The 21,933-nt window shown below is 43.7% G+C and overlaps 1 pseudogene; it reads left to right on the forward strand.

Moving 5' to 3' along the window:
• The window catches only part of LOC120053192, a 207,759-nt pseudogene that overhangs the window by 37,578 nt on the left and 148,248 nt on the right, over nt 1–21,933 (forward strand).

The following is a 21,933-nucleotide window of genomic DNA, read 5'->3' on the forward strand; positions in this document are numbered from 1 at the left end:
CCCTTATTATGTGTTGCATAGCCTCGACTCCAGCCCTTATTATGTGTTGCATAGCCTCGGCTCCAGCCCTTATTATGTGTTGCATAGCCTCGGCTCCAGCCCTTATTATGTGTTGCATAGCCTCGACTCCAGCCCTTATTATGTGTTGCATAGCCTCGACTCCAGCCCTTATGTGTTGCATAGCCTCGACTCCAGCCCTTATTATGTGTTGCATAGCCTCGGCTCCAGCCCTTATTATGTGTTGCATAGTCTCGACTCCAGCTGTCACGTTCCTGACCTGTTTTCTGTTGTTTGGTATGTGTTTATTGGTCAGGGCGTGAGTTTTGGGTGGGCAGTCTATGTTTTCTGTTTCTATGTTGGTTTTGGGTTGCCTGGTATGGCTCTCAATTAGAGGCAGGTGTTTGACGTTTCCTCTGATTGAGAGTCATATTAAGGTAGGTTGTTCTCACTGTTTGTTTGTGGGTGATTGTTTCCTGTGTCAGTGTTTGTTGCACCATACGGGACTGTATCGTGAGTTCGTTTTGTTTGTAATCAGTACTTGTTCGTTCGTTCTTCGTTGTATATAAGTTCGTAGTCCAGGTCTGTCTACTTCGTTTGTTGTTTTTGTAAAAGTATCAAGTGTTCTTCGTGTGTTTTAGTTTCGTCTTGTTAATAAAGTTCATTATGTATTCACAACCCGCTGCGCCTTGGTCCGTTCATGCACCACAAGACGAACGTTACAGAATCACCCACCAAACCCAGATCAAGCAGCGGGTTAACGGACAGCAACGACAGCAGCAGTGGGTCAAGGAGGATTGGACATGGGAAGAGATTCTGGACGGAGAAGGACCCTGGGCAGAGCCAGAGGAGTGTCGCCGTCCCAAGGCGGAGCTGGAGGCATCTAAAGCGGAGAGGCGACGATATGAGGAGGCAGCACGGAAGCAAGGCTGGAAGCCCGCAAGTACAACCCAAAAATTTCTTGGGGGGGGGGGCTAAAGGGTAGTGTGGCGAAGTCAGGTAGGAGACCTGCGCCAACTTCCCGGGCTTACCGTGGAGAGCGAGAGTACGGGCAGACACCGTGTTACGCAGTAGAGCGCACGGTGTCTCCTGTACGTGTGCATAGCCCGGTGCGGGTTATTCCACCTCCCCGCACTGGTAGGGCTAGATTGAGCATTGAGCCAAGTGCCATGAAGCCGGCTCTACATATCTGGCCACCAGTACGTCTCCTCGGGCCGGCTTACATGGCACCAGCCTTACGCATGGTGTCCCCGGTTCGCCTACATAGCTCGGTGCGGGTTATTCCACCTCCCCGCACTGGTCAGGCGACGGGGAGCATACAACCAGGTAAGGTTGGGCAGGTTCAGTGCTCAAGGGAGCGCGTGTCCTCCTTCACGGTCCGGTATATCTGGCGCCACCTTCCCGCCCCAGACCAGTACCACCAGTGCCTACACCACGCACCAGGCTTCCAGTGCATCTCCAAAGCCCTGTTCCTCCTCCCCGCACTCGCCCTGAGGTGCGTGCCCTCAGCCCGGTACCTCCAGTTCCGGCACCACGCACCAGGCCTACTGGGCGCCTCAGCGGGTCAGAGTCGGCCGTCTGCCCAACGCCTTCTGCACTGCCTGTCTGCCCAGCTCCGTCTGAGCCATCCGTCTGCCCAGTGCCATCTGAGCCATCTGTCTGCCCAGCGCCGTCTGAGCCATCTGTCTGCCCAGCGCCTTCTGAGCCATCCGTCTGCCCAGCGCCTTCTGAGCCATCCGTCTGCCCAGCGCCTTCTGAGCCATCCGTCTGCCCAGCGCCTTCTGAGCCATCCGTCTGCCACGAGCCATTAGAGCCGCCCGTCTGTCCCGAGCCATTAGAGCCGTCCGTCAGTCAGGAGCCGCTAGAGCCGTCCGTCAGTCAGGAGCTGCCAGAGCCGCCAGCCAGTCAGGAGCTGCCAGAGCCGCCAGCCAGTCAGGAGCTGCCAGAGCCGCCAGCCAGTCAGGAGCTGCCAGAGCCGCCAGCCAGTCAGGAGCTGCCAGAGCCGCCAGCCAGTCAGGAGCTGCCAGAGCCGCCAGCCAGTCAGGAGCTGCCAGAGCCGCCAGCCAGTCAGGAGCTGCCAGAGCTGCCCTACAGTCATGAGCTGCCCTACAGTCATGAGCTGCCCTTCAGTCATGAGCTGCCCTTCAGTCATGAGCTGCCCTTCAGTCATGAGCTGCCCTCCAGTCATGAGCTGCCCTCCAGTCATGAGCTGCCCTCCAGTCATGAGCTGCCCTCCAGTCATGAGCTGCCCTCCAGTCATGAGCTGCCCTACAGTCATGAGCTGCCACTCAGTCCGGAGCTGCCACTCAGTCCGGAGCTGCCACTCAGTCCGGAGCTGCCACTCAGTCCAGAGCTGCCACCCAGTCCGGAGCTGCCACCCAGTCCAGAGCTGCCACCCAGTCCGGAGCTGCCACCCAGTCCGGAGCTGCCACTCAGTCCGGAGCTGCCATTAGTACAGAGTTGTCCCTCTGTCCTAAGCTACCTCTCTGTCCGGAGCTACCTCTCTGTCCGGAGCTACCTCTCTGTCCTGAGCTACCTCTCTGTCCTGAGCTACCTCTCTGTCCTGAGCTACCTCTCTGTCCTGAGCTACCTCTCTGTCCTGAGCTACCTCTCTGTCCTGAGCTGTCTCCTCTATGTAGGAGGGGCCTTAGTGAAGGTTCCTGGACCATGGTCGGGGGCGAGGGTCGCCACTCAAAGGACGCTAAGGAGGGGGACAAAGACAGTGGTGGAGTGGTGTCCTCGTCCACCGCCGGAGCCGCCACCGCGGACAGATACCCACCCAGACCCTCCCCTTGAGTTGTAGGGGTGCGCCCGGAGTTCGCACCTTGAGGGGGGGGTTCTGTCACGTTCCTGACCTGTTTTCTGTTGTTTGGTATGTGTTTATTGGTCAGGGCGTGAGTTTTGGGTGGGCAGTCTATGTTTTCTGTTTCTATGTTGGTTTTGGGTTGCCTGGTATGGCTCTCAATTAGAGGCAGGTGTTTGACGTTTCCTCTGATTGAGAGTCATATTAAGGTAGGTTGTTCTCACTGTTTGTTTGTGGGTGATTGTTTCCTGTGTCAGTGTTTGTTGCACCATACGGGACTGTATCGTGAGTTCGTTTTGTTTGTAATCAGTACTTGTTCGTTCGTTCTTCGTTGTATATAAGTTCGTAGTCCAGGTCTGTCTACTTCGTTTGTTGTTTTTGTAAAAGTATCAAGTGTTCTTCGTGTGTTTTAGTTTCGTCTTGTTAATAAAGTTCATTATGTATTCACAACCCGCTGCGCCTTGGTCCGTTCATGCACCACAAGACGAACGTTACACCAGCCCTATTATGTGTTGGATATCCTCAATTCCAGCCCTTATTATGTGTTGGATGTCCTCAACTCCAGCCCTTATTATGTGTTGGATGTCCTCAACTCCAGACCTTATTATGTGTTGGATGTCCTCAATTCCAGACCTTATTATGTGTTGGATGTCCTCAATTCCAGCCCTTATTATGTGTTGGATGTCCTCAACTCCAGCCCTTATTATGTGTTGGATGTCCTCAATTCCAGCCCTTATTATGTGTTGGATGTCCTCAACTCCAGCCCTTATTATGTGTTGGATGTCCTCAACTCCAGCCCTTATTATGTGTTGGATGTCCTCAACTCCAGCCCTTATTATGTGTTGGATGTCCTCAACTCCAGCCCTTATTATGTGTTGGATGTCCTCAACTCCAGCCCTTATTATGTGTTGCATAGTCTCGACTCCAGCCCTATTATGTGTTGGATATCCTCAACTCCAGACCTTATTATGTGTTGGATGTCCTGAACTCCAGCCCTTATTATGTGTTGGATGTCCTCAACTCCAGCCCTTATTATGTGTTGGATGTCCTCAACTCCAGCCCTTATTATGTGTTGCATAGTCTCGACTCCAGCCCTTATTATGTGTTGGATGTCCTCGACTCCAGCCCTTATCATGTGTTGGATAGCCTTGACTCCAGCCCATATTATGTGTTGGATAGCCTCGACTCCAGCCAGATTTAAAAATAAAAAATAAAATAAAAATACAAATATATAAAAAAGAAATATATATATTTTATTTTTTATTCTATTACAGCATATTGGATGACTGCCATTCATATTCCATCCACACAGTTCAATGTAACATCGATAGGTTTAGGCTATTATGGTTTAGGCTAGAATTTTCCCTATACCCATCATGAGGTTGCTACAACCTAGCCTAGAATGAAAGTATATAACACAGGTCGAGAGACAAATTGTAATAATCAAGGTTACACATTCAATACCGCCTTGCACACTCTTGCCTGCATCTGGCTGACTAGGGTGTAATCATTAGTCCAAAATGAGAGTTTCTATTGGACAAATTCAGGTAGGTAGGTCTATCTCCGTTTCGTTTGCTTCCATTTAAGAAACGTTTTACAACAGAATCGGCTGAATCAATATACTGCTGATCACCCGCACACACAGTTCACTTTCATAGCAGCCACATACAAACAACATAATCACTTTGCTTGTTGTATAATTCCTTCTCGCATCTATGTGATCTAGCTAGCTCTCGCTGATGCTTGTCCTTAATTTGTTAAGAAGTCAATTTGTTCAAAATGGTTCAACTCTTGTTTTTCTCTCTTTGAGTCAACTACTCAACACATTTTATGCATTGCAGTGCTAGCTAGCTGTAGCTTATGCTTTCAATACTAGATTCATTCACTTATCCCTTGATTGGGTGGACAACATGTCCGTTCATGCCTCAGGAGCTCTGATAGGTTGGAGGACGTCCTCCAGAAGTCATCATAATTACTGTGTATATATTTGGAAAGGGGTGAGAACCATGAGCCTCCTAGGTTTTGTATTGAAGTCAATGTACCCAGAGGAGGATGGAAAATAGCTGTCCTCCGGCTACACCATGGTGCTACCCTAGAGAGTGCTGTTGAGGTTACTGTAGATCTTCATTGCAAAACAATGTGTTTTAATCTGATTTTTGGTGACGAAGATATTTATTATAGTTTTATCTAAAAAGGGGAACTCCTGAGGTGCTGACCTGTTACATCCTCTACAACCACTGTGATTATTATTTGACCCTGCTGGTCATCTATGAATGGTTGAACAGCTTGAAGAATGATCTGGCCTTAATGGTCATGTACTCTTATAATCTCCACCTGGCACAACCAGAAGAGGTCTGGCCACCACTCAGAGCCTGGTTCCTCTCTAGGTTTCTTTCTAGGTTCCTGCCTTTCTAAGGAGTTTTTCCTAGACACCGCGCTTCTACATCTGCATTGCTTGCTGTTTGGGGTTTTCAGATGGGTTTCTATATAAGCACTTTGTGACATCTGCTGATGTAAAAAGGGCTTGATAAATAAATTAGATTAGATTTTTAATGTTTCACTATTTAAAAAAAAAATGAAATTCACTGAGCAGGAGAGTTCTCCCCTTCCTCCTTTGAGGAGCCTCCTCTGGTTGGATAGCCTGGACTGCAGGCCTTATTATGTGTTGGATAGCCTCGACTCCAGCCCTTATTAAAGGAGCTGATTGTGGACTATAGGAAAAAGAGGGCCAAACACAACCCCATTAACATCGACGGGACTGAAGTGGAGTGGGTCGAGAGTTTCAAGTTCCTTGGTGTCCACATCACCAATAAACTATCATGGTTCCAACACACCAAGACAGTTGTGAAGAGGGCACGACAACACCTTTTCCCCCTCAGGAGACTGAAACGATTTGGCATGGGTCCACAGATGCTCAAGAAGTTCTACAGCTGCACCATCGAGAGCATCCTGACTGGTTGCATCACTGCCTGGTATGGCAACTGCTCGGCATCTGACCGTAAGGCGCTACAGAGGGTAGTGCGTACTGCCCAGTACATCACTGGGGCCAAGCTTCCTGACATCCAGGACCTCTATACCAGGCGGTATCAGAGGAAGGCCCTAAAAAGACTCTTCCCGAAATGCCAAGTCTGGGACCAAAAGGCTACTTAACAGCTTCTACCCCCAAGCCATAAGACTGCTGAACAACTAAACTAATCAAATGGCCACCCAGACTATTTACATTGACCCCCCCCCCCCCCCTCCTTTGTTTTTACACTGCTGCTACTCGCTTTTTATTATCTATGTCACTTTACAAATTACCTCGACTAACCTGTACCCCCGCACATTGACCCCGCACATCGACTCAGAGTCACAATCCCCATGTCTGTATATTACCTTGTTATTGTTATGTACATTTCTTGTGTTACTTTTTGATTGATTAGATTTTTGTTTTTTTACTTTAGTTTATTTAGTAAATATTTTATAACCTATTTCTTGAACTGCATTGTTGGTTAAGGGTTAAGGGCTTGTAAGTAAGCATTTCACGGTAAGGTCTACTACACCTGTTGTATTTGGCGCATGTGACAAATAACATTAGATTTGATTTATTGTGTGTTGGATATCCTCGACTCCAGCCCTTATTATGTCAGTGCCACAGGCTTTGTTTTGACTGTACAATTAATCTATTCTCTTGACATCAAACCCCTTAATTAACTGGTCAAAGGTGGTCATTTTATCAAGTCTATTACGAGCCAGTGGGTAAATTGTAATAGTAATGATCAGGTTTAGCAATTTTGCTAGCGTAGGCAATGGTGAAATACGCATATATGACAAGCAATACCATTGGGATTTAAATGATGTATTTTTCATTTGTACTTAGCTAACATCTTCTTGGATGTTTATAATGCAGATCCAATCCCCATGGCTGTGTTTTTACTCAGAGTGATCATCTTTATGAAGTGGTTTAATTGATTTATTTTCTTGCAGCACTTCTATTTCTAACAGCTTCTTCCCAGTCGGATTCACTCAGTTGGAACACAATTATACTCAGTATAACATAATTACACTGAGCTTCTCCACAACTTTACAACTTGTCAGACAATGATTTAATACCACATCTCCCTCACAAGATATTTGCTCAGAACACAATCCATATTAGCTATTGATACTGTAGTAAATGTCACTTTAATATAGCTCCCTGTGTACTTTAACAGAACTGTTATTTCCTTTTATCATCGTGGGGAATCCTTTTTTTCTCCAACAAAATCAAATTACTGTTTTCTCCCGGCATTCAAAATGCGTAAAGGCATGAAAACACACAAGCTCAGCTATTAATCTGCCAGGGAGAGGTTGCAGTCATGCTCTCAGCTCTGTGAGGCGACATCCTCTCTTATAACAGCCAGGCAGCAGTGTTCTAGTCTAACTGTAGGTGGCAGTGTGACACTGTGCCTCACTCAGCCCCTCAGCTCACTCAGACCCTCAGCTCTCTCTTTTGTGTATGCAGGCTCTGCACCTGTTGATGCACTGCAGTTGCTTGCTAAATGATTCTGCTTGTAAATAACATTAGGATCCTGCTTCTCTCTGAAGCCTATTTTAAAGATGTGCACCTAGGTTGTGATGGTGCAATTAATTATCTTACATTCAGCAGCAGTTTCCAGCGCAGTCACTGCTCTTTGTCTATGCAGTCTACAGGGAGCTGTATTACCCTTTGTGATGTTTTTTTTTTACGGTCCTGTTTTCCTGTTCTTTCAGGGGGATGTGAGTCAGAGGTAGTTAATAACCACTGAACAATTCAACAGGTTTTTCCCTGTACGGCAGGGGTGTCAAACTCATTCCATGGAGGGCCTAGTGTCTGCAGGTTTTTGGTTTTTCCTTTCAATGAAGCCCTAGACAACAAGTTGTGGGGAGTTCCTTACTAATTAGTGACCATAATTCATCAATCAATTACAAGGGAGGAGCGAAAACCTGCAGACACTCGGCCCTCCGTGGAATGAGTTTGACACCTGTGCTGTACGGTTTGACGATCAGATAGTTGTGCATTTTATTTCAGTCTAACATATTTAGATGTTGAAGGCTGGATGATGTTTCTGTAAAGCTGCTCAGACAACAGCTACAAAGATGACATGAAATGTGAAAAGGAAGATTGCAGATGGATCATATTTTCATGCTGAATTACCAATGTTTAACTGGTTAAACTAGGTTTGAGCTGCATCCACTCTGTGTTGATGCGTTATTTCTGGGCTGCTGTCATGACACCGTTTCTCAATCCATATCTCCATAGGATTACAAAATAAAAAATCCTAAAGTATTAAAACAAATAAACTTTCTAGGATTTTCAGATTGATTACATACAAACATATCTGCCCCTGTGGTTATGATTGGATTAATGTGGATTAGTATGCATACCTGCTCCTAACAAGTTGATCTCCAGTCCTGTGGGAGAGTGATCAAACCCATTGCAGTCCTTCATATTTTAGAAAGCTGTGTTTGTGCTTTGCAGAGAGCTGTAGCTCTAAGAACCCATGGACCTTATGCTGAGATATAGGGGAGAGAGTGTGTGTGGGAGAGAGACAGAGGGCGGTGGAAAGGGGAGCTCTTGCACTAGTGAGATAATCCCAAGTCCTTACTCATTTGTTACTATACTCACTCTACACTCCATCTCCTGTGATCATCTGTCAGACTGGGGAGATACACTTGATCACTTCCCATGCTGCCCCAGTCCAACATACAATGCAGTACACATGTCAGGCTGACCTTCACAACACTACGCTTGCTCTGTGCACTACTGCAGTGGCTCTATAGATTCTCTATCAGCAGCAGAGTGTAGCTCTGGCTCTGGCTTGGGAATTGGCCAGGCCCCAGCTTCTTCATCAGATACAAGGATGCATTCTGTTATAAGATCAGCAAGCTGTGTCAATAGGAGTGTGTACATCGTTCTCCCCTTCACTGCACGGTAATGAGGTCCATGGCCATTGTGGATAGTAGATCTAGTTCGGCTTATGTCTATACCTAGCTAACTAAACAAAGCCAGGGCATTTTTATACAGTCCCTTTAAACTCATATTCCTCTTTTAATTTTCCTTCAATTATATAGATGTTGCAGCACTCACTAGACCTTCGTTATCATACCAGTTGACCAAAAAGGCTTCTTACCGTATTCTTCTGAAGTTTTTTGATACACACAATTGTTCTGCACAATGGTATCATCACGGAGCCTACATTTGTAATAACACAAACTGCCATCATCTCATTGAGTTTCTCATCTCATATCCATTGGATCAATCTTCCTGCATTCCACATCTTCTCCAACATCTTCGTCATTATTATAACCAAATGCCACATGTTTTTATTTCATTTCATTATAGCATTGTTTATTTGGCCTCTCAGTGCCAAAATGATGCACGCTCTTATTACATTTTTCTAATAAAATGCACAGTGAAGCATAACATGGAGGGAAAAAAAGCACCAGCCAGGATCAATTTTAATATGAATATCTAATACAGCTGCTTGAAGTAAACATTTACCCAGACCCAGAGAGTAAACAGACAAGGAACTAATGCAAATACAACATGCTTTTTTCTTTAACACTAAGGTGGTTGCTAATATTTAAATTGATGCAAAGGTCAAATGTGAATAAATACTTTAAACAATTTAGCACTCAAGCCTCAGCTCTCTGCTGGACATATGATGGATACTATGTTTTGGCTTCAGTTAGGCCTGGCCAAATTACGAGAAGTAGAGGGGGTTCAGAATTCAGAGAGGTAGATAAAGTGATGCCAACAGGAGAAAGTCCTTCACATTTCCAAGTTTATTCCATTCTGTTGTCTTTCAGTGAGCTGGAAATGAGGATGTTTGAGTGTTTCTACTGCTATTAAACCTGATAGAAAAGCTTTTCTGTGTCTAGAGAGCTGTGATAAAAGCTTACCCTGCAGATACGTTTGCACATGTCAACTGAATGTTATAGTGTATATTTTTCCGGCCTTGACATCTCACGCTGTGTGCAATGCAATATTTTACATTTTCCAAGAAAAGGTAGCTCTCCTTGTCAAAGTAATAACAGTCATTGATCATCGGCTGAAGATCCTTGACATCACTGCCATGGGCTTGATAAATAGGCCAAGGAAGCATTGCTAAACATAGTGGCTCAATAAAAAAATAATATAGCACGGCTATATACTGTAACAACTACTTTGTGGACATTAAAACCTCTAAATTTCACTCTTATTTTCAGAGGCCAATGTCAGGACTGCTGTAGCCATGCCCTGCTATATCAGGCATTCCGCAGGGCAGCTGTCTAGGCCCCTTACCTTTTTCAATCTTCACTAATGACCTGGCACTGAGTAAAGCCTGTGTGTCTATGTATGCTGATGACTCAACACTATACGTCAGCTAACACAGCAATTGAAATCACTGCAACACGAAGAGCTGAAGTCAGTTTCAGAATGTGTGGCAAGAAATAAGCTAGTCCTAAATATTTCAAAAATGAAAAGCATTGCATTTGGGACAAATCATTCAATAAACACTAAACCTCAACTAAATCACAGACATTTTCAACCTCTCCCTGACCGAGTCTGTAATACCTACATGTTTCAAGCAGACCACCATAGTCCCTGTGCCCAAGAAAGCGAAGATAACCTGTCTAAATGACTATCGTCCCGTAGCATTCACGTCGGTAGCCATGAAGTGCTTTGAAAGGCTGGTCATGGCTCACATCAACACCATCATCCCAAAAACCCTAGACCCAGTCCAATTCGCATACCACCCCAACAGATCCATAGAAGACTCAATCGCAATTACACTCCACACTGCCCTTTCCCACCTGGACAAAAGGAACTCCTATGAGAGAAAACTGTTCATTGACTACAGCTCAGTGTTCAAAACCATATTGCCCACAAAGCTCATCACTAAGCTAAGGAACCTGGGACTAAACACCCCCCTCTGCAACTGGATCCTGGACTGACGGGCCGCCCCCAGGTGGTAAGGGTAGGCAACAACACATCTGCCACACTGATCCTTAACATGGGGGCCCCTCAGGGGTGCGTGCTTAGTCCCCTCCTATACTCACTGTTTACCCAGGACAGACACGCCCCCATTCACATTGATGGGGTTGTACTGGATCAGGTCGAGAGTTTCAATTTCCTTGTTGTTCACATCACAAACAAACTATCATGGTCCAAACACAACAAGACAGTCGTGAAGAGGGCACGACAACGCGTTTTCCCCCTCAGAAGACTGAAAAGATTTGGCATGGGTCCCCAGATCCTCAAAAGGTTCTACAGCTGCACCATCGAGAGCATCCTGACTGTTTGCATCACCGCCTGATTTGGCAACTGCTCTGCATCTGACCATAAGACGCTACAGATGGTAGTGCATATGGCCCAGTCCATCACTGGGGCCAAGCCTCCTGCCATCCAGGACCTATATACTAGGCGAGTCAGAGGAAGGCCCACAAAATTGTCAAAGACTCCAGTCACCCAAGTCATAGACTGTTCTCTCTGTTACCGCACGGCAAGCAGACTATTTACATTGAGCCCCCCCTTTTGTTTTTACACTGCTGAAACTTGCTGTTTATTATCTATGTATATTCCCTTTACCCCTACCTACACTACCATTCAATAGTTTGGGGTCACTTAGAAATGTCCTTGTTTTTAAAAGAAAAGCAAAAAAAAAAATCATTAAACTAACATCAAATTGATCAGAAATACAGTGTAGACATTGTTAATGTTGTAAATGACTATTGTAGCTAGAATCGGCAGATTTTTTAAATGGAATTTCTACATAGGCGTACAGAGGCCCATTATCAGCAACCATCACTCCTGTGTTCCAATGGCACGTTGTGTTAGCTAATCCAAGTTTATAATTTTAAAAGGCTAATTGATCATTAGAAAACCCTTTTGCAATTGCGTTAGCACAGCTGAAAACTGTTGTCCTGATTAACTTCTTATGGCTGCAGCCCGGCGTCGGTACACTTATGACAACAGCCACTTCAAGTGCAGGGCGCGAAATTCAAAATATATATTTTTTAAATATTTAACTTTCACACATTAACAAGTCCAATACAGCAAATGAAAGGTACACATCTTGTGAATCCAGCCAACATGTCCGATTTTTAAAATGTTTTACAGCGAAAACAGCACGTATATTTATGTTAGCTCACCACCAAATACAAAAAAGGACAGACATTTTTCACAGCACAGGTAGCATGCACAAAGCCAACCTAACTAACCAAGAACCAACCAAACTAACCAACAAACAACTTCATCAGATGACAGTCTTATAACATGTTATACAATAAATCTATGTTTTGTTCGAAAAATGTGCATATTTCAGGTATAAATCATAGTTTACATTGCAGCTACAATCAGAAATTGCACCGAAAGCAGCCATAATAATTACAGACACCAACGTCAAATACCCAATTACTCATCATAAAACATTTCTGAAAAATACATAGTGTACAGCAAATGAAAGACAGGCATCTTGTGATTCCAGCCAATATTTCCGATTTATTAAGTGTTTTACAGCGAAAACACAATATAGCGTTATATTAGCTTACCACAATAGCCAGAAAGACAAGCCAAAAGTTAGCGAAAAGTTAGCGTAGCAAAAGTTAGCGATCGTAACAAACCAGTAAAATATATTTTTTTTTTGACTAACCTTGATATTCTTCATCAGATGACAGTCCTATAACATCAGGTTATACATACACTTATGTTTTGTTCGAAAATGTGCATATTTAGAGCTGAAATCAGTGGTTACACATTGTGCTAACTTAGCTACTTTTTCCCACAACATCCGGATATTTTTCTGACACTTTTTCTGACACACATATTCTGACCAAATAGCTATTCATAAACATAACTAAAAAATACATGTTGTATAGGAAATTATAGATCCATTAGTTCTTAATGAAATCGCAGTGTTAGAATTCTAAAAATAACTTCATTACGATATGCAGCTTCGGTATAGCTAGAGTACCCAAACGTTGGGCGTCGGCGACTAGTTCACATGTACGACAGATATATGAAATAGCATCATAAAATGTTTCTTACTTTTGCTGATCTTTCATCAGAATGTTGGACAAGGTGCCCTTTGTCAAGAACAATCGTTGTTTGGATTTAGAACGTCCATTATCCCTCTCGATTCAGCAAGCACACTAGCCAGGTGGCACGACGCTCTCCATGTCAACAAACGGAAGAGAACGGAACACGGCAAAACTCCCGAAAAATTTTCAATAATCTGATGAAACTATATACTGATATACTGATGAAAACATACTTTACGATGATATGGTCACATGTATCAAATAAAATCAAAGCCGGAGATATTAGTCGCCTATAAGGGAAGCTAAACAGAAGGCAAATCCATGTCTCTCTTCGCGCCTTCCTGAAAACAGGAAATGGAGGACACGTCATTCCATGAGCTGTAATTCGAGTCCAGATCAAGTTACACAGTCCATTTCTTCTCTCACTCCTTGTCGACATCTAGTGGAAGACGTATGAAGTGCATCTAAACTAATAAATGACAAGGGCTTTAATAGGCAGCCCCTGGAACAGAGCCTCAATTTCAGACTTTCCACTTCCTGTCAGGAAGTTTGCTGCAGAATGAGTTCTGTTTCACTCACAGATATAATTCAAACGGTTTTAGAAACTAGAGAGTGTTTTCTATCCAATAGTAATAATAATATGCATATTGTACGAGCAAGAATTGAGTACGAGGCCGTTTGAAATGGGCACCTTTTATCTGGCTACTCAATACTGCCCCTTGAGCCCAAACAGGTTAAAGAAGCAATAAAACTGGCCTTTAGACTAGACTAGTTGAGTATCTGGAGCATTAGCCATTGTGGGTTCGATTACAGGCTCAAAATGGCCAGAAATAAATAACTTTCTTCTGAAACTCATCAGTCTATTCTTATTCTGAGAAATGAAGGCTATTCCATGTGAGAAATTGCCAAGAAACTGAAGATCTCGAACAACGCTGTGTACTAGTCCCTTCTAACCAGAATAGAAAGAGGAGTGGGAGGCCCAGGTGCACAACTGAGCAAGAGAACAAGTACATTAGAGTCTAGTTTGAGAAACAGACGCCTCACAAGTCCTCAACTGGCAGCTTCATGTGGATATTCCATAAAAAAATCAGTCGTTTCCAGCTACAATAGTCATTTACAACATTAACAATGTCTACACTGTATTTCTGATCAATTTGATGTTATTTTAATGGACAAAATTTTTTGTTTTTCTTTCAAAAACAAGGACATTTCTAAGTGACCCCAAACTTTTGAACAAATTGTGCAAATTACATCGACTAACCTGTACCCCCGCACATTGACTTGGTACCTGTAAATATTTTCTAAACACTATTTCTTGAACTGCATTGTAGGTTAAGAGAATGTAAGTAAGCATTTAACGGTAAGGTTGTATTCTGCGCATGTGACAAATAAAATTTGATGTGGAAATTGAGCAAGTTGAGGAGACTAAACTGCTTTGTGTAACGTTGGAATGTAAACTGTCATGGTCAAAACATATTGATGCAACAGTAGCTAAAATGGGGAGAAGTCTGCCCATAATATAGCGCTGCTCTGCTTTCTTGACATCACTATCAACAAAACAAGTCCCACAGGCACTGGTTTTGTTGCATCTGGACTACTGTCCAGTCATATGGTCAAGTGCCACAAAGTGGGACATAGGCAAATTACAATTGTCCCAGAACAGAGCATCCTGGCTGGCCCTTAAATGTACAGGGCGAGCTAACATTAACATTAGCATGTCAATCTTTCATGGCGCAAAGTAGAGGAGAGATTGACTTCCTCACTACAGTACTTGTATTTGTGAGAATTATTGACATGTTGAATGCAGCTAGCTGTCCATTTAAACAACTAGCACACAGCTCAGGCACTCATGCATAGCCCACAAGACATGCCACCAGAGGTCTTTTCACATTCCCTAATTGCCTTGGCAGCAGCTAATTTGGATCCATAATAATATACAAATACAAAATATATAACTACTTCTTTGTTGACATTAAAACAGATTTCTGTCTCAGAGGCCAATGTCAGGACCGCTGTAGCCAAGGGTTATGACTCTGTCCTGCTGAAGCTGTATGAGGACTGGCACAACAAGGACCCAGACCATAAGGCCATCCCCATCCGCCTGGCCTTGCTCGCTGCCTACACCAGACCACCCACTGCAGCGCCGGCAGGGATTCCCTGGTGGCACAGGGGGGCATCAGTCACCTCTACCACACAAAACAGGTATACCCTCACATAGTTTCAAAGGCTACCTGTCACTGTTATAAGCCATAACTAATATCCCTTACTCTAATTGGTTTCTCTACTCCTTTTTGCTTTCTCTACTCCTTAGAATTTGAAATTCATTTATCTTATTACTTTAATGATATTGGCATTCTATAACTGGAGTTAGTATTGCCTGGCAATTCTGATTGCACTCGGGAAGTTATTTGCGTATATTACCGAGCTTGGTTGTAATGCTGGACAGGGCTGCTAATGTGACAGTTAAAAAATAACAACAAACAGGGCTCAGGTTTTGTGGCGTCACTACAGCCAGGGTTTCGATACCAGGCTGTGTCACAACCGGCTGTGACCGGGAGGCCCAATGGGGCGGCTCACAATTGGCTCAGCGCCATCTGGGTTAGGGGAGGGTTTGGCTGGGGGGGCTTTATTTGGCTCATTGCGCTCTAGCAACTCCTTGTGGCAGGCCGGGCATCTACAGGCTGACTTCAGTCGTCAGTTGAACAGTGTTTCCTCCAACACATTGGTGCAGCTGTCTTCCGGGTTAAGCACGCGGCTTGGCGGGTCATGTTTCGGAGGACGCTTGACTCGACCTTCGCCTCTTCCGAGCCCGTTGGGGAGTTCCAACAATGATACAAGATTGGAATTAGATTGGAATTGGATATCACGGAATTTGGGGAGAAAAGGGGGTCAAATAAAAAAATAACAGCAAAAATCTATCCTGATTGCCTAGACACTTTAATTAATCCCTACCTACATGAAAATATTATCTCAACTACCTCGTACTCCTGCACCTTGACTCCGTACTGGTACTCCTTGTATATAGCCTCGTTATTGTTATTTATTGTGTTACTATTTTATATTTTTATCACCAAATATTCTTACTTTTTAACTCTGCAGTGTTGGGAAAGGGCTTGTAAGTAAGCATTTTTCACTGACAAGTCTATACCTGTTGTATTCGGCGCATGTGACAAATAACTTTTTTATTTATTTGAACAATCTAGGAGGTGACTGTGTGTGTTTCTGTTGTTGTTTGAAAGACCTGCCTGGCCAGTAAAGGTTTGGAGTCTCTGGTGGAGCTTGCTGTTCAGCTGAGGAGGAAGTGCTATCCTAAATGCCCCCTTCCACTGACCTCCAATCAGTGTTTATACCTTCCCCCTGCATAGGAGGACTACTGACACTGCTCCAAGACCCCAAGGTATTGTTTACCTTTCTTTATTTTCATCAGTCTCTCTTCCTCGTACTGTCTCTCTTTCCTCTCTTGCCTGCTCTCTCTCTCTCTCTCTTGATCTCTCTCTTCTCAGTGCATGCTGGGAGTGTTTTGTAGTTGAGAAGCCATGTGAATGGCTCTGTCCTTACTTATTTTCTTGATTCTTTCCTTGGTAATTTCTTAAAATGTTGATTTTCTATGGTGGAGGGTTATCACACTGTTAGTTTAGTGGTACCCACTGTTTGTTTTCAAAGTTAGTGAGGAAGAGGACAGAGTTTTAGTTTCCTGGGGTTTGGAAAGTGTGCTGTGCACGATGGATTCACAGCCTAGCGCGGAGGAGATGCTGTCGTTTGGGCATGGATTCAGGTGTATTCCTGAGAATGGAGTTAAGATGGAGGAGGTTCTGCTCATGGTCAGCAAACAGGTAGGAACTGAATTTATACATTTCACAACCAGAATGAACAAAGCTGTGGTTGTGTTCATGAAAAGATGAATTTGGTGGGTAAGCTGATTGCTAGTGGAATATTTGTAAGGAATGTGTTGGTGCCGATTTCTCATCTTTCAAATCCTTCGAATAGCGTGGTAGTTGAGAATCAACCTCCGTTTATTATGGATCATCAAATCCATAAAGAGCTGAATCGGTTTGGTAAGTTTGCTAGCAGGTTTCGTGTACTGTCGGCAGGTTTTCAGGCAGATGCCGTTAAGCATATTGTTTCGTTCCAGAGGCAAGTGTTCATGTTTCTGAATAACAATGAGCAACCGTTAAATGTGCATTTTAAAGTGAGGCATGGAGAGGGGCTCTATGCAGGGTTTGCCAGCACAGATAGTGTACGGTGCTTGAGTGTGGCGATTTGGGGCATAAGAGTTTTGCGTACCCACATCAAGGCTGTACATAAGGTGAGGGTACAAGCTCCAGTGGGGGAAATCGAGGTCAATGTGCAGGGGGGCATGAGACGCAGGCAGCAGAGGCTGGGCCTAGTCATGCTATAGATAGTGGTGTAGATGAGGCTGGGTCAAGTCATGCTATGGATGGTGATGTAGCTGAGGTTGGGTCTAGTCATGCTATGGATGGTGGCAGGGATGTCGCTTGGCCTATAAGTTATGTGGCGATGATATCTAGTTGACGTTGTATTTAATGTAGTTTTGCTATCTGTGCCAGACTATAAATGAGACAGATGACATAACATCATGCACATATCTTTTCATACTCAATTGCTTTCATTCAGTAGGCCATTACAAAACAATTATCAGTAGGTCATGTGTGGAAAAGGTGACATAGTGTTGATCACAATGTCATTGTATTATCCTCAATTTCTCAACTGTAGGCTAGCTAATGACTAACGTTAGATGGATATACGGAAATTCTTCAAGAGAGGCAGTGCCAGCAGCTCTGCCAAAGGCCAATCCGGTGAGAAATTAAGATTTTACCAGTTCAAACGAAAATTAAAACTTAAACTGATTAATCACCTATTAAGCCTTAAGTTATTGTAAATATGAGTTTAATACCAATACATGTCAAATAACAGCAGACAAGAATGAGGGAAAGAAGCTGGAGGCTGACAGGGCTGAGGGAGCATGTCTGATGAAGGTTAGTGATATAAAAAGCAAGTAGATGTTTAAGCTTTCAGTTAAATTTGTACAGCATGTGTCTTACTTTTGTTAGGCATAAATAAATGATGTTCATGATATCTTAAAGGGTCATGCAGAAAGAGAGGCGTCTATGCAAGGCAGAGATCAACATGCGAGCTGTATAAGTGAGAGAGAGCAAGCATGCCCAGAGAAAGAGGGACAAGAAACAGATCAAGAGCGAGGAACAGCGAACAGATCCAGAGAGAGAGGGACAACAAACCGATCCAGACAGGGAGGGACAACAAACCGATCCAGACAGGGAGGTACAACAAACCGATCCAGACAGGGAGGTACAACAAACCGATCCAGAGAGAGAGGGACAACAAACCGATCCAGACAGGGAGGGACAACAAACAGATCCAGAGAGGGAGGTACAACAAACAGATCCAGACAGGGAGGGACAACAAACAGATCCAGAGAGGGAGGGACAACAAACAGATCCAGACAGGGAGGTACAACAAACAGATCCAGACAGGGAGGGACAACAAACAGATCCAGAGAGGGAGGGACAACAAACAGATCCAGACAGGGAGGTACAACAAACAGATCCAGACAGGGAGGTACAACAAACAGATCCAGACAGGGAGGGACAACAAACAGATCCAGACAGGGAGGGACAACAAACAGATCCAGACAGGGAGGTACAACAAACAGATCCAGACAGGGAGGTACAACAAACAGATCCAGACAGGGAGGTACAACAAACAGATCCAGAGAGAGAGGGACAACAAACAGATCCAGACAGGGAGGGACAACAAACAGATCCAGACAGGGAGTTACAACAAACAGATCCAGACAGGGAGGTACAACAAACAGATCCAGAGAGAGAGGGACAACAAACAGATCCAGAGAAAGAAAGTAATCAAGCTGCTGCAGCAACACCTTCCAGAAATGAGAGGGATTTGGGTGACAAAGACACTGGGCCCAGACAAGTGAAGCTGAATAGCTACCCACACGAAAGTTTTGCTACACAGAAAAGAGCATTTCAGCACTGCTGGTTTGAGAAATACAATTGGGTAGAGTACTCTGTCCACAAAAATGCAGCTTTCTGCTTTCCATTTTGAGTTTTTGGCAAAAACATTACATTTGATGATTTTGTCAGTAATGGCTGCAAAAATTGTGAAAAAGCTGTTTATCTTCGGTAAACATGAAATGGCACAAACACAGAGACAGTGTTGTGGCATGGCAAAGCTACCAGGCAACTAGCAGTCATGGGAACATTGCTCAGATTTGAACATCTGCCCATGCTAGTGATATTGCAGAGAGAAGGGAGTATCCGAGGAGAATTGTTGCTGTCAACGTTAGGAAGACAGGGACTCTTTCCGTGCCAATGATGAATCTATTTAAAGCACAAATTGAGGGAACTTTCTTGAATGTATGGAGCTTTTGAAGGAGTTTGACCCTTTTCTGCAAAGGTACAATACTCCATCAAATGCGACGTATCTTTCTGTAGAATCTCAGAATGACATGATTGAATGCTGTGCTCAAGAGATTATGGTCACCATGGTCTCTGAGATGTCAAAGTCTGGAATGTATGCCATTATGGCGGATGAGGCCAGGGATGGGCAGTCTGAACAGTTGGCTCTGTTTGTTAGGTATGTGACAGAGGGGACAGTTAAAACTTCTCTGGGATATGTGGGACGGTAGCGTCCCACCTAACCAACAGCCAGTGAAATTGCAGGGCGCCAAATTGAAAACAACAGAAATCCCATAATTAAAATTCCTCAAACTTACAAGTATTATACACCATTTTAAAGCTAAACTTCTCGTTAATCCAGCCAAAGTATCTGATTTCAAAAAGGTTTTACGGCGAAAGCACACCTTGCAATTAGGTTAGCTCAGTACATAGCCACAGAGGAGTAACAAAAAGCAGAAATAGAGTTAAAATTAATCACTAACCTTTGATGATCTTCATCAGATGACACTCATAGGACTTCATGTTACACTTGGGCCTAAAGCCAGAGAAAATGCAGAGCGCCAAAATCAAATAAAATACTATAAAAATCAAACTTTCATTAAATCACACATGAAGATACCAAATTAAAGCTACACTCGTTGTGAATCCAGCCAACATGTCAGAATTCAAATAGGCTTTTCGGCGAAAGCAAACGATGCTATTATCTGAGTTAGCACCATTGTAAACAAAGAGAGATAAGCATATTTCAACCCTGCAGGCGCGACACAAAACGCAGAAATAAAAATATAATTCATACCTTACCTTTGACGAGCTTCTGTTGTTGGCACTCCAATATGTCCCATAAACATCACAAATGGTCCTTTTGTTCGATTAATTCCGTCGATATATGTCCAAAATGTCCATTTATTTGGCACGTTTGATCCAGAAAAACACCGGTTCCAACTCGTGAAACATGACTACAAAATATCTCAAGTTACTTGTAAACTTTGCCAAAACATTTCAAGCTACTTTTGTAATACATCTCTAGGTATTTTTTAACGTAAATAATCGATACAATTGAAGACGGGATGATCTGTGTTCAATACAGGATTAAAACAATCTGTAGCATGCTTTCTGGTCAGGCACCTCTATCTTACAGTACACTTCAAGTGACCCTGATTCAAAATGGCCGTACTTCTTCATTACACAAAGGAAAAACCCTCAACTAATTTCTAAAGACTGTTGACATCCAGTGGAAGCGGTAGGAACTGCAAGAAGGTCAATTAGAAATCTGTATTCCCAATGAAAATCCATTGAAAAGAGAGTGACCTCAAAAAAAGTAATATCTGAATGGTTTGTCCTCGGGGTTTTGCCTGCTAAATAAGTTCTGTTATACTCACAGACATGATTCAAACAGTTTTAGAAACTTCAGAGTGTTTTCTATCCAAATCCACTAACACTATGCATATCTTATCTTCTGGGGATGAGTAGCTGGCAGTTGAATTTGCATATGCTTTTCATCCAAACGTGAAAATGCTGCCCCCTATCCTAGAGAAGCGTTTACTAGCACTAGCAGAAATCAAGTCATTTGAAGCCCAATTGATAGCAAATGAGTTGCAACAGCAGCTCCAAATGAGAGGGGTAGCAGGCCTAAAGTGCGTTGCACAGACCTTTGATGGTGCAGCTGTCATGAGTGGGTCCAAAGGAGGTGTGCAGCACATTTCAGAGTGCTGCATCCGGAGGCTATTTATGTACATTGCTATGCTCATGAGCTTAATTTGGTGTTGTCATACTTGCAGGGCTATTCCGGAGGCTGCTGAGTTTTTCAGCTTCTTGGGGAATGTGTATTCGTTTTTCAGTACATCCCTAGTTAACCACCACAAGTTCAAATCAAATCAAATTTTATTTGTTCAAAGAAGTTCAATCCGAACTTGGAATAGCATCAGCTTAACTTGTACAGCTCTCAAACACTCACTGGCCATGCCAGCTGCGTTCCATAAATGCAGTCCTGGACACTTTAACTGCTATTTTTGATTGTCTATCTGCCATTGGATCCCCCATGGCTGTTGGTCTGAGAGCAAAGCTTCATAAGTTCTCCACCATGTATTTGCTACTGATGTTTCAGTCCCTTCTTTCTATAACTGAGGGACTTCATAAGTTCTCCACCATGTATTTGCTATTGATGTTTCAGTCCCTTCTTTCTATAACTGAGGGACTACACAAGCTCCTCCAGAAAGAGACTGTAGACCTGGCAGAAGCTTGTTTCGGCAAACAAGCTGTATGTGACACACTGATAGGCAAACGCACAGATGCATTTGCCACAGAACTTTATGACAGAACCAAAGCACTCGGTGGAATTCACAGTATTCCAGAGGCAGATGTAGCAAGAAAGCACAAGGAAAATGGGAGATTTCGTGGTGGAGACCTCCTTAGGCACAGAATTGTCATGTTCCCAAACAATGAAAACAGAGTTGTTGCTCCCCTGCTTGGACAGGATGGTTTGTGAGCTTGACCAGCGATTTTTGACTGTAGATGCAGGTCTGCTCAAAGGCATACAGGCATGTAGCCCCAACTCAAAATCTTCCTAGATACATCATGCTTAACTGAGTTTGCCAATCACTATGGTATTGATGTTAAAACAGAAGAGATGTTGGTGGCCAGAAACTTTCTTGCCTG

Source organism: Salvelinus namaycush, chromosome 9 (genome assembly GCF_016432855.1).
Source record: "Salvelinus namaycush isolate Seneca chromosome 9, SaNama_1.0, whole genome shotgun sequence".
NCBI classification, from domain to species: Eukaryota; Metazoa; Chordata; class Actinopteri; order Salmoniformes; family Salmonidae; genus Salvelinus; species Salvelinus namaycush.